Raw genomic sequence first — 12,300 nt, forward strand, 5'->3', positions numbered from 1 at the left:
GTTGCGGTGTCTGCGATGGCACTTATTGTAATTCGTACCATGCTCTTCATTTGCTTTGGTTTTGAACTCTCTCTGTTTTGAGACTTTTCAGTTTGTGCATGAGAGTGTTTCAGCATTAGAATTTCACAAGACCTTCATGTGCATCTTTCCTTTGTTTTTTCCCATCTCTAAGGGTCAAGAAAACTTGATAAACTCATTTGGTATTAAATTTCTTTTCTTGAGCTCCTTGCTGAACCTTTTGAGGTCAAGAAGTATCTCTGAAAGTCTCTTTTTTTTTTTTAAAATGCACGAATACAGGAGACATGCCAGTAACCCCATGTAGCATTACTAAGACACTTCCTTCCCAATGTACCTAAGATTATTTTCTTACCCTTTAAGAGCATAATTAGTCCTGTGAGGTCTGGACCACGCCTGCTCTCTGCGCTGTGCCCTTCATTCCATCCCAGTGATTAATTCCCTTTGGGTGGGAGAACATCAAGGCATTAGCAAATGCTGAAAGAGGAAGAATCAAAAGCATCCCGTTAGGAGCCAGCAGAAAGGACGCAACTTCAAGATGTTCATTAATTCAGCCCATGATAATTTAAATGCAAAGCAACTCCTAGGACAGGGGGACATCCCAGAATTGTCCATCAGGAAAGAGGAACATTTGAGAGACTCCAGCTCCTTGCTGCCCACTCAGCCTCTCAAACCCCGCACTCCTCGGGATGCAGAATGACCCAGCTGCAAGAGGAGAAGGGACACAGAGACGTTCCCCCCCTCCACTGCCAGCTGAGGGTGCAGGATTGGAGTCCTCCAGCAGCACAAGGGGAAGGTTTGCGTGCCCTTGGTCAAAGGTGGGACCTAAAACCAGCTACCAAAACATCTGGCCGTTAATAAAAATGCTTCCTTTGAATAAAAGCAACCGGCAGCTGTGCTCCAGACTGACTCCCCACTCTCCCCGAGCGCTTAACGCAGCATCCTTCTGCTCCGGACCTCGGGGGGGCTTGGTGGTCTCCCCACCATGCCCCGGAGTTACCACACACCGAGGCAGGTACTTCAAAGCACACGTAGGGACTTATTGTTAGACACTCTGAACTCATTGCTCTGCAGCCCTAAGTAGAAGTGCAGATTGATTTTTTTTTTTTTTTTTTTTTTTGGTCACCTCCAGGGAAGGTGCTGCGAATGCTCCCCATGCCAATTAATTCAGAAAGAGTATCAATAGGCAGGAAAGGCGTTCATCGGGATTGCTCTCCCGGTGATTTCATTTTAGGGGATCTTTCCGTTTTATGCTGGAACACAAGCAATGACCTGTTACATCAGCTCAAGACATAAAAAGAAACGAGTCAGAGGATAGAAGGGAAAGCCCTCTCTTTCATGCCCTTTATGATAAAAATAATAAATCATTTTCCCAACTGAAGACCTATAAAGGAGTCTATCAAACAGGACACATGTTTAACAAGAATTCCTCTCATTAGCACTCCAAGGAGGGCCATGGTTAAAGCAGACAAATAATTTAATTTTTGTCACACTTCCTAACATTGCCACCAAACTGAGGCATTTAAAGTTAACACTTGTCACAACACTAATTATCTATTTGAACAGCAGAGCTCTCGGCTGATTGAATGAGTTCTTCTGCAGTGAGAACAGAGCATTTCATCAGCTGCATCTGATCATCATTACTTTTTGGATATAGGATGTAAATCAACTATAACGACAGAAAATAAGGCTTCGGTACCTTTACAGCAGCTTCACATGAGACAGAGGGGAACTCTTCTGCAGCAGCCAAAAGCTTCTGCTCACGTACTGGAAAACAATGTCTTGGGGTTTTGTGTTGCCTTGGAAACATGAAAAATAAAGTACCATTAATTACCTATTTTCAAGCAACTGGAGTATCCAGTGCTGAGGGCCTGATCCAAGGCTAATGAAACCCTTACCCCAATTTCAGCAGACTTTGACTGATCGATCAGCCCTTCTAAACAAGGAGAGGACTGAGGCAGAACAAAGCTCAGCCAAATTTTACTTCTGACCACGTTTCCAGAAGATTTACCAGAATGCTTCGGGCAGACGCTCAAAGTGGTGGTTCGCAGTGGTTCCTTCTTGCCTTCACATCCATGACTTTGTTAACGTTGTCATCTGTTTATTTTTTAAAATATACGTCCTCTTTTTTCAAAGAGGTACTAGCAGCTGACCAGATAAACATCCATGCAAACATACATCAATCCCACGTATACATTTTCTCCATATAGGAAATCATGCTAATAGTCCTGGTCATGGGCACAGAAGCATCAGTTCAGCCAGACCTCCTGCTATCATTCTTTCTGCCCAAAATACTGCCAAATAACGATGTCTCTACTATTATATCTTCTGTATAATCATTTTTAACTGTTAATTAAACATTTTTTAACTACAGACTGCTTGCTTCTTTTCCTCCCATTAGTAGTGGTGCTTTAATCCCAATTATAAATCTCTCTGAAACAGGTGAAGACTAGAATCAACTTCCTGTGGGAGTTTGAAGCTGTCTCCTAAAGTTTTCTTTTGGAAAGACTGTTCACCTCCCCTGCCAGCACAGTGCAAAGCAATCAGCTCAAAGTCCAGCCACAAAGGTACGGAAGGATAAAAATAATTCCATTAAAATCTTCTTAATTTTCTCCAGGAATCCTTCTCATTTATGAACTATACAAAGTGTCCCTTCTCTTTCATTTACAATGAATATTAATCTTTGTCTATCAACCCAAGCATAATTTTAGATTATTTTCCGCTCATTCATATTCACAAGGTTGACCATCATCGCTAAAGAGCTTTGATTATCTGGTTTCGGATTTGGGCTGGGTGTTAACACAGCAGTACTTGACAACGCTGAAAGTATTTCATTAAACAGACGCTGGAACGGGGTGAAGTCCTCTGTGCCGCACAGCCCGTTCAAAGACGGGCACGCACTGACAAGCTGGAGAAACGTCAGAGCCCGAGACTCCGAGACCACCAGCATTTGCGGCCGCGGTGGTCACGCCGTGCAGTGGGCAGAGAACGAGCCCATGGCCCAGCCAAACGCACACGGGGGCTTCTGCACCCAGGGGACCTGGCACCCGTCCCCAGCCGCTTCCCCGGGGTGCAGCGGGGACACGACGAAGCCGTATCGGCCCCCAGCTCCCCGCGATGGGCACATCTCGTCCCCTCCAAACACACCGACCCCTTCTCGTCTCCGTGGGCACGACCGAGCCCCAGCCTCGCCTTCACAGCACTTGGTACTAAAAAGGGCACAGTTCGGCCACAAACCCAGAGCTGACTTCACCGCTTAACCCCAGGAGCCTGACTCGTCTAATTCCAGCCATACCTACAGCTTTTCCATCATATGTATATGCTCCTATAGAGTCACAGAATCATTTAGGTTGGAAAAGACCTTTAAGATCATCGAGTCCAACCATTTACCTAGCACTGCCAAGTCCACCACTAAACCGTGTCCCTACGAGGTTCTCTGCCCCACGGCCATTGGCATGAGCATATACGACGTTCAAGACCCATTTCAGTGCTTGTAGGCAAAATGCGTCAGCAGCGTTTCAAACTGCCTCCTCCACGTAGGAGGCTAATGAGCAAAATACACCGGAGACTGCGACTTCTCCCAGGTCTCTCACTGCCGCCTCCCCACCTGAGCTGCTTTGCCTCTCAGCATACTTCTAAAGAAGCATAATTAACATTTTAAGAAAAGTAATCCACCAGGAACATCCGTTTGTTGAGAAAATCATCTATAACCAGACTCAAACAGTTCCTTTTCTCAACTGACGCGGTTCAACAACTACAGCCAAAAGGGATGGGATCGGACACTGGTGATGGTCCCCACCATTAAGCGTGTGTGTGCTGGGGGAAAGATCCAGCCCCGCAGCCACCCCACATCTGGCCGTACCCCATCCCTCCACCGCAGCCCAGGGGATGGGATTTGGAGATCCTGCCCACGGCACAGGGACGGGACGCAGCCACCTCCCAGGCTGCTGGAAAAGCACCGCTTCCATCTTGTAACACTATGCAAACACGGCAAATACTATTTTTACATTTGGTCCCAGCTATTTTAAGCAAAAATGTGCTTTGCAAGACACCGAAAGACAACCTTTTCCTTTAGTTAGCCATCCGTTTCTAAATGAGCTGTTTACATCGGTGATTTTGAGTTTTCTTTTCTTTCTCCAATTTTCCTCAGGAATAATGCCATTGGCAATCTCCATGAATCTCTTTTGACTCTTTTTGAAAGTTAAGCTGACTGCAAGAAAGCTGGATCAAAGGGAAATGAAAACTTTATTCTAGAAGCGCAGAAATATTTACATAACACAAGATAAGCTAGAACTCCTCATTTCTACCATGTAGACATGCTTGTAAAAAGCGTATAAAAATAGGCCGGTTTTAGTTCAATTGGGGAGGGGAGGAGAAGAGATATTTTATAGCTCATGTAAGAAAAGAGAGACAAGGCTGGCTATCAGCACAGTTTGTAATGCATCTAATTGAAAAGATCCAGAGTTTTCAGGGTTTCCTGCCTGAAGGAGAAGAATCTCCCAGAGCCATTTTGATGCACAAGAGGAAAGAGAATAAAGCATCCCACCGCAGCCCGGAGCTCACGGCTCCTCCGAGCAGCAACCCAAGGACTGTGAGGAGCCCGGCTAAATAAGCCAAAGGTTCAAACGTCAAATGACAAAGCTGACTATTGATTGGGAAAAAACTGCCAGAAACAATCGGATTGACACAGGCAGCTCTTGGAAAGCAAGACAAGAGCTTTATTTCAGCCTCCTCTTCTGAGCCGCTCTCTGAGCTCCTCAGCTATGACCACAAATTTTGGCAGCAGCCTACTAATAGGACTGATGAGAGATAATACAAATTGACTAAGGGTTGGTCATTGCAGAGCAATAATAAAAATGAGATGAGAGACATTTTTTCACAACATATTTCTCAAGAATTGGTCTCTCTTTGGCCAGCTCTAGTAAATTCAGAATAATGGGAAGTTCAATAGACTTATCAAGGTTTGTTCTAATGAGTTCATCATCTCTCCTCACTGATGTGCTGGAACCAAACCCATAAATGTTTCGATATCAAACACCCACTTCTGCCTGCCCTCAGAGGAGCAGAGCTATCTGTTCTGCAGTTAATTAGCTATCCTCTAGGAAGAAACGAGAAAGGCCATGCTTTAAATTAGACCCATCTGGTAAAAGCTTTCTTGAAAAGATGAGACTTATGTCATGTTTTGGAGCTATCAAAGGCAGAGGTTTCCCAGCAGAGGCCATCTGTCCCAGACAACTGCTGCCAGTTCTCAAGATTATCAATTAGTCCATAATGATTGTTTCTATGACAAAGGTGACTGAAGGGTCAGGAGGTTGATCTCTGAATACAAACATCATGGTGGAGTCTAATAAAAGCCCAGGTACCGAAATGAGGAGCAGGGCATCGCTTCCCAGCACCTCCCTTGCCTTCAGGGAAATCACAGGACTCTTGCTCTTCTTTGAGTTCATGTAGGAACCGAGACGCTGCTGCTTGTGGCCGCCTTCCTACTTAATTGGAGTATGCGCTAGAAAGTGTGGGACAGATTCAAGTCCCTCCCCCCTGCCCAAGGGGTTTTAACCCAGTATCTCTGATTTTCTTGAAGCCTCGTGGATTAGAACCCTCCCTTACACCTACCTGAACTCCCAGCTGCATGTTTGGGATGAAAGCACAGCTTTTAAAGAAGAAAGCACCGTGATTTCTAGACCCAGATAATGTGCTAACTAGGCTCCGTTACATACAGCCCACGGCACGGCCGCAGCCACAGCTTCAAGACTAAATTGCCGCAAACCGCACTTCCCAAATCTCAGAGGAGTCTCAGACCGCAGCCAGGCTTGGATCTGTTCCCCCCCCCCCCCATTCTATCTAGTTTCAATTCTTTTTGAACATGCCACATGCTCTATTCTCGGGTCACAGCGCAGCTGAAGTGCAGTCACACGAGTCCTGCCGCTACTGAAGCAGTTTCTGTCTCACTGCTCTTATCAGGGCAGCACAGGGCTGGGACCAGCTTGTAAGGAGAGAAATTGCTTACATAATTTATGATGTCTCTTGTTGTCAAAATAACCAGACAAGCTTAAAAATATAAGCAGACACCGTGAGGAACAATATGCTTAAAATGTTGAATTATATGGTAGTGGCATAGAATGGGAAATACCTCAAATTAGGAGAATAAAAATGTAAGGTATTAGAGAAATGCCAAACATATTCTATATTTCACCCATCAATAATGCATCATACACTGCACTTTAAAGACAGAAGATGATGATGGCCAGTGGCTCAAGGAAGATATTTGAAGTGCCAAATAGACATTACTGCAGCAAGTGGACTCCGCTGGTGGCGTGTCACACCTGTAACCTCCAGGGAAGGGACCTGCCAGACAGCTGCTCTACATGGGCTTTACAGGCATTTTTCATTAGGGATAAGGAAAAAAGCATTCAGACATCTATCTCTCTATATGTGCAGAACACCTAAGTTATGTGAGCTTACGGTAACTCATACGCAGAGAAAATGGATGTACAAAAGGACATGCCAAAAGGCGCTTCAGCATCGTTGTTCCCAGAGGGAAAATCCTCCTCTGCACACCTACGGCAGGGCAGGACTCCTGGCTCCCGACTTCGGGATCTAGTTGCTTAATTAGATGAGGACAAATATATAAATATATACACCAAAAACTGAAGGAGCGGAGGGCTGTTTTCTAGACACCAGCAGCAGAGAAGAGGCTGATTGCCAGGTTGCGGATGGACACCACACATTTTAGAAATTAAGCTATAAGTTGTTGGGTTTGGGGTTTTTTTTACCACATCAGTTGGATTTCTGTCTGTGGGAAACTTTTCCTCAGAGAGGCTCTTTTCATAGAAACAGCAGGGCATGGAGCGGTAACAGCGTGAAATGAGAGATCTTGAAAAGCAGCGCCGTTCTGCAGGAAGCCCTGCATTTGCATGTTAAGCTACATCTATTCCCTGAATGCTCAGACACATGAAAGCAACCCCAGATTTTTAGTCAGCAGCAGATCTTTTAGCTTCAGCCTGAATTTAAAGGTCATGCATGTTTAGAGCTTTTTTTTTTTTTTCCTGGCACTTAGCTGGAGCAGCATTACACGGCTCTCCTTCGGAAGAGAGGTGAGAAAAGTGCCGGCTCAGCCGTGCCGGGACGTCGGGGTCACAATCTCGTCTGTAGCAACAGTGTCTGACGTTGGCTCCCGTTCCCACTGACGGTGGCCCCGATACACTGGGATGTTGTATGAGAGACACTTCTCTGGTATTGGTGACCTTAACAAGAGCTTTTTAGCACTTGTCGGGGCTATGACAGCTGAATCTTTTCAGGCATGGAAATGCAGCACAAGTGGAAAGCAACTGAACGAAACCCACTGTCCTTTTCACAAAACAGTCCCGAGGGACGTTCGACACAAACTCAATTTTAACCTTTCTCATCTTCAGAAATAAGACCTATTTTTGACGAGGCTGAAGGTTTCCTACCTGACACGGCAATTCTGCCCTTCAGCTTTGCGCCGTGCGGCTGGAGGGGCGGGCAGGGCTAACACCCACCGTCTCCCTCCCACCACCCTCGGCAGTACCACCTCGCCACCAGCCAGGGCTGCAAGGCACAGATGCTCAGCTGTGCTTCTCGCTCCTCCTCATCCTCCCGTGACACCCTGACGAACGGTTGAGCATTGCGAGGTTGTCATCAACACCACCGAGCTCCCCAGTATGCCGATTCCTCCCTTTCTTCGGCATTCAGGAGCAGGTGAAGTGGGAGATAAAATATAAAATTATGACCCTTGTCATTGTCTTCCAAATGAGAAACATTCATGTGGCAGCGTATTTGAATATTCAGGAAAGGGGCGGACCCACACACTGGATTTACTGACATAAATGTCCATTGAATTCCTGGTGCTGATGAAAGTTGCAGAAAAACTATATGTATGCAGAATGGCTAAGAGGCAAGGGCTTGCTTTTGCTTGCCAATATATAAAGGACTCAAATGACTGTTGGTTTGTTTGGGTTTGTGATTAGATTGGTATGGCTTATGCCCAAGTATACTGCTGATATAGATGAGTGATTTAAGAGCAACAGAAGCTAAGATCTTTGGATTCACCTGAAATGCACTGGGGAGCCAGCAGGGAAGGACCCCTGGAGAGACTTATTCAACCCCAGAAAGGAGTGGATACCCTCCAGAGGGCTATTATTTCAGTTCTTCTGGACTGATCATTTATCTCGCACCCGCTAGCGAGGCAGCAGATGGTCCCATCCCCTCTGGAAGTGGAGCACAGCTTCTGAAGCCACAAAGAAGGGAGCAGACAGAAGTACGGACAGCTCTCATCTCACACCCCCCATCAACACTGACAGCAGAGGCAAAACCTCCTCAGACTTCCCAGCACAACCGCATATAGTGGGACTTAAAAAGACCTGTTTCAAGACGCCCTCCTTCCCCTCCCTCTTCTTTCTCTCAAGGTACTGAGAAGCGGTTTCTCACGTAACTGAAGGAAAGTGCCTAACCTCAGAAGAACGTTATTTCAAAGATGAGCACGCCTTGCTCAGAAATCCTAGATGTACTTGTTCAGCGCTTCATTGAAGGGTGAGTTCGGGTCTGACAGCAGCTACTCTCGGGAGTACCGCCAGCGTTACGCGGGGGCAGTGGGTAGGTACGGCTGGTGTCACCGAGCGAGCAGACTTGCTTAGCAAGGCAAAACATTCGCCTGGGGCTTCGGAAGACTCAGGTTCTGGTGTCCCGGTTCCCTTGCACAAATGCATTTATGCTTTGCTCTGTTGCCTCCGCGAGCGCTGACGGTGCTGAGGCACCTGGTGTGCTGAGAGCACTACTTATCCTGATGATGAACGTGACAAAATTGCTTGGGGGTTTGGGGGTTTTGTAGCTGCTTGTTTGTCTGTATCTAGGCAAGTCCCTTGTCTTACACTCGGAGTAAGTTTTCTGTTACTTTCTGCCTGTAAACCTCCTACCCAAAGCCATCTTCTTCCCATACTGCAGTCCCTGGGGCATGGGGCAGTGATAATATTTGACACTGTGAAGTCTCAGAGGTTTGTTCCATCACCCAGCACCAGAGAGCCCTCTCAGCCCCAAAACACCTTGAAAGATCCCATGTGTCTGCCTCCAGGAGTCCCACTGTCCATCCGCCGTACAGCACAGGACCACAGGCTGGATCAGACCACACGCTGACGACGGAGGAAGAGGAAAAGAGATTCTCCTTTTCCCTCTCTCCCTTCAACAAACCCACACCCGGTTATCGTGCTGGCTTATAGCATCTGATGCTACTTTGCACCCACCTCTCACCTGGTCCTTGGGCAAGTCATCAATCTGTTACCATTCTGGGACTCAAATGCTACCAGTGCGTACCACTCAACTTCCCCAGCACTCTTCTCCTTTTCAACTATATCCTATCTGTGCACGTTGCGTTAAGTTACCCGAGCTTTACTGCTACGTTTAGGGTACAGAGCAGAAGTTACATAAAGCAGCAGCATCCCTTTAAGGCAAAACTGATCTTACGTACAGGATGGAAACATTTGTAGCTCACAATGGCCACCCGAAATGGGGGTTACATAAAATTGCAGATAGTACCAAAAGATTTCAAAATAGAGGAAAAAATTCTGACACACCTATAAAATGGAAATATTGCATATTACTTTTAAATGCATTATTTTACGAGAAATGTGGTCGTACTGCATTTAAATGTGTAACTATCTCAGGATTTAGCACATCAGTTGAAAATATTCACGGTCAAGATAAAAAAAAATTAAAAAAGCTTTGAATCAGAGTTGCTCACCTTTAGCATGCTCATTTGGGGTCTGCTCAGGCTTTCAGGCACAAACAGCTCCATACTTACAACACATTAACGGCATGGTTAGGGAAGATTGCCTTTGGAAAAAGGAGCGAGAAAAAAGAAGCTGAAGCACTGCAGAGACTCAGTATTTGGGGAATACTGAGGAGTCACTAAGTCTCAACACTGTATAACCAGCAAACAAACCATCACCAGGAGTCATTAATCTATTACAGAAGCTTAAAATAACCTCACAAACTGAACCAGCGCTCCTATACATTAGTCTGAGACCACTAAAATATTTGCACATCCTTGATTTTCTATGGCAATTTTGTATCATTGGTTTAAACCACCATTTATCATTTGGAATGAAAACACCAAAATTCAATAGCCTTTAACACAGGACCCACTAAGCCTTAGGTTGAAAGTAACTGCTGTCCGGCTGTTTGAAAGGCAGGGATCATCCAAACCTTAGCCGACATGCTCCTGCCTAAAGAAATGAAGATGTCCCATGCAGACACCTCCTGAGGTGGGGCTTCATTCTGAAAACAGGTAAGGAAACAGGTAAGGAAGCTGGCTTCCCTATGGGGTACCGCCATGCACGTGAAGCGTAAAGTCATGCTACAAAACGTGCATAACTATGAATGTTCTTAGGCCAACAGTTTTCACTGCGTAGCACTGTAATATGGGAGCAGCTTAGAAATGTTTTGTGTATGAAAATGCAAAGCAAGCACTTGCTATCTTAGGACTGATGTTCTTACGAACAAGTTATTGACAATATCTACTTCTGTTAGTGCAAGTTCAAAGCCCACAGATAAAGCCTTGGCTCATCATAGAAATATGGGAACTGCTTTTATAATTAGGATTTTTTTATTATTCTCATTGCAGGCTATTAGGCTGAGGGTCCACATTTGTAATTCATGTTTATAATTCAATTATTTACATAATGGACAAAAATGTAAAAGCAAATAAGATATAAAGTAGAAATATGTGTGGTTTCTTATTACAGTAAAAGACGACAACTTCAAAACATAGCTTTAAAAATGAAGGCCAACATTATTTCTAGTTGCACAGCTTTTAATGGTCTCAAAAACACACACTCAAAACTAAATCAATGATAAGCAAATGCTGGAGATACATAACATTCTGGACTAATATACATGCAAGACAACAGCCTGAATTGGGAATTCTTGCCCTGAAACCGTAATGCCTTTGTACGGTTACAGAGAAGTTAGAACACATCTCTGACTCCTTTTCCTATACCCACAATGGGCAATAGAAAGCCCAGCCCACAAAAAGGGCTATTCTGTGACCGTCCACATTATCTTTAACATATGTAAAGCTGGACAAAAAAAAAAAAAAAAAAAAAAAGGAGAAAAAAATGAAGCCTGATGTGTAGTGTGTTTCATATTTCAGTCTTAACTCTGTCTTCTCATCATGCATGCATTGTTAAATGGAGTAACGCATGGGGCTGAAAATTACCAAGCAGGTGTTTAAAAGACATCCGTAAGCAGTTCTGCTATAGTCTAATTAGTGTCCTAATACATATTACAGTGCAGAGTCATCATTATTTCCTCTTCGTTAGCTGCTGATATATAACACATCTTAAAAAAGTCTAACCCATTTTCTTTTTTTAAATATTAAAAAAAAAAAAGCTTATTTCTCCCATTAACATAACAAAGACAATAGGAATATGATTAATGCGTGCCATCTAAACTATGTGCATTAAACATTAAAAACCAATGCACCATCTCAGCCTAATGTGCATTTGCAAATTATAAAATATGCTTGTCAATATTAACATTTCCACCAAATGAAATGTTTAGGAAGAAAACCACAGAAAAATAAACCTTTTCTTCTAGCTGTCTTTTTTGTAGCTGCTGATCCCTATTCCTATTCTTCGGAAAGAGAGACACCACCAAGTCCACCAGAACACATCCGAATTATTTAAGGCATGGCCTGACCTGGTGGGCAGAGAGCTACAGGATATATCTATCTTGTAGTCACTCCTGTGAGAGCAATCTATGTCAGCTCTACACAGTTTTAAATTAGTTTTGGCTAGCGATTGCACTCCCTCTGCCCAAGCATACAGCTGTAGGATGGAGAAATTGCTAAAACACTGCCGTTCCTCTCAGCTTCTCAGATGGACTTTGCAACCGCGCTGAGCTCAGCCCCACTGCAGCGGAACCGCTCGCAGGATCCCAGCCAGCTACTGCGAAGCTAATGCGTGTCTAAACTACGGTCACGGCAACACAGAAACACCTTTAGAGCTCAGATCTGCCAAATATTGACGTGCGTCCTCAGGAGCACTTCTGTCCATTAGACAGACTTGATACCTCGCCCCACTGGGATAACTTGTGCCGAGGACAAGGCTGTCTCCAAGCCTGCGGTCCGAGTTTCCTTGCATTTCAGAAGCTTAACAGCTACCAAAGCAAAAGAGATTCAAGCGCTCCCTTCCTAGAAATCTTCTGACATCTGCCAAGAAAATCCATCCCAGAAACCTCTGTATTTACCTTAATAATCCCCACCCAACTGGC

At 44.8% G+C, this 12,300-nt stretch overlaps 1 long non-coding RNA gene across 3 annotated transcripts in view; it reads right to left on the bottom strand.

Annotated features, from left to right (window-relative positions):
* The window catches only part of LOC138690836 (uncharacterized), a 197,901-nt gene that overhangs the window by 2,413 nt on the left and 183,188 nt on the right, over positions 1-12,300 (bottom strand). For all 3 annotated transcript variants that reach the window (XR_011329648.1, XR_011329647.1, XR_011329649.1), the window contains exons 3-4: positions 1,715-1,814; positions 371-492 (exon numbers count right to left, since the gene is read on the bottom strand). This is a non-coding gene — a long non-coding RNA (uncharacterized lncRNA). The remainder of the gene's footprint in view (positions 1-370; positions 493-1,714; positions 1,815-12,300) is intronic.

The sequence above is a fragment of the Haliaeetus albicilla genome, chromosome 24 (genome assembly GCF_947461875.1).
Source record: "Haliaeetus albicilla chromosome 24, bHalAlb1.1, whole genome shotgun sequence".
Taxonomy (NCBI): Eukaryota; Metazoa; Chordata; class Aves; order Accipitriformes; family Accipitridae; genus Haliaeetus; species Haliaeetus albicilla.